Source organism: Etheostoma spectabile, chromosome 20 (genome assembly GCF_008692095.1).
Source record: "Etheostoma spectabile isolate EspeVRDwgs_2016 chromosome 20, UIUC_Espe_1.0, whole genome shotgun sequence".
Classification (NCBI taxonomy): domain Eukaryota; kingdom Metazoa; phylum Chordata; class Actinopteri; order Perciformes; family Percidae; genus Etheostoma; species Etheostoma spectabile.
Window position 1 is genome coordinate 16,453,915 of NC_045752.1, and position 1,505 is coordinate 16,455,419.

General features: G+C 41.3%; 1 protein-coding gene across 3 annotated transcripts in view; it reads left to right on the top strand.

The window, feature by feature from the left end:
* rock2a (rho-associated, coiled-coil containing protein kinase 2a) overlaps positions 1 to 1,505 on the top strand; it is a 40,488-nt gene that overhangs the window by 25,285 nt on the left and 13,698 nt on the right. The gene's annotated exons all lie outside the window — the stretch shown is intronic.

A 1,505-nucleotide genomic window follows, 5' to 3' on the forward strand; every position in this document is an offset into this window, starting at 1 on the left:
CAAAGATCACTGTGGCTGAGCTCCAGAGATGCAGTAGAAGATGGGAGAAAGTTCCATAAAGTCAACAATCACTGCAGCCCTCCACCGGTCGGGGCTTTATGGCGGAGTGGCTAGACGGAAGCCTCTCTTCAGTGCAAGACATATGAAAGCCTGCATAGCGTTGTCCAAAAAACACATGAAGGACTCCCAGACTATGAGAAATAGGATTCTCTGGTCTGATAAGACCAAGATCAAACTTTTTGGCGTTAATTCTTAGCGGTACGTGTGGAGAAAACCAGGCACTGCTCATCACCTGCCCAATACAATCCCAACTGTTAAACATGGTGCATCATGCTTCGGGGGTGTTTTTCAGCTGCAGCAACAGGACAACTGGTTGCAATTGAAAGAAAGATGAATGCGGCCAAGTACAGAGATATCCAGCCAGAGCCCTGATCTAAACCCAATTGAGCATCTCTGGAGAGACCTGAAAATGGCTGTCCACCAATGGTCTCCATCCAACCTGAAGGAACTGGAGAGGATCTGCAAGGAAGAATGGCAGAGGATCCCCAAATGGTCTACTCAATACTGAGCAAAGGGTCTGAATACTTTGTACCATGTGATATTTCAGTTTTTCTTTTTTAATAAATTTGCGAAAAATCTACTTTTTTTTTCTGTCAAGATGGGGTGCTGAGTGTACATTATTGAGAAATAAAATTAACTTTTTTAGATTTTTGGAAAATGGCTGCAATGAAACACAGTGAAAAATTTAAAGGTCTTAATACTTTCCGTACCCACTGTATATTGTGTAAATATATGTGTACATATATATATGGGCGGCTGTGGCTCAGTGGAAGAGCGGTGTTTATCTGATGAGCATGTGGCCCCTTGTACAGCAGCCTAGGCCTCAGTGTGTGAATGGTGAATGGTTCCTGTACTATGTTAAAGTGCTTTGAGTAGTTGATAAGACTAGAAAAGCGCTATATAAATACAATCTATTTACATTTATATTGTAGATTCTGTATATATATTAGATTACACTTGTAACGGTAAACCACGATAAAAATGTTGATTATAACAATTAACCGTTTTCATTTAAAATATCATTATCACGGTGGATTGCCACGGTGTGGAAACCGTGTGTTTTAATCCTTCCCAGCTTCATCTGAGTCTCCTGAAGTTGCCGCGCAGGCGCACTGTGTAGCCTACAACATGTGTTTCTTGAAGTTGGAATCATGGCGAAGGAGGAGATGACAGCACTCAGGACATTTATCAGCCCTGTAAGAGGACTAAGTCTGAAGCATGGGCATATTTTGGTTATTTTAAGAATGCCGAAGGACAGCTGATTGAAGATAGTAATCCTGTGTTCGTGACGTGCAGGAAAAAAAAGTTGCTGCTAAAAGCATTAAACACACTTTTAAAAATGCAAACAATGACACCAAAAACAGTGATAATTTTGGTCACTATAACCGTGAGGTTAAATTGTGTGTGTGTGTGTGTGTGTGTGTGTGTGTGTGTGTGTGTGTGTG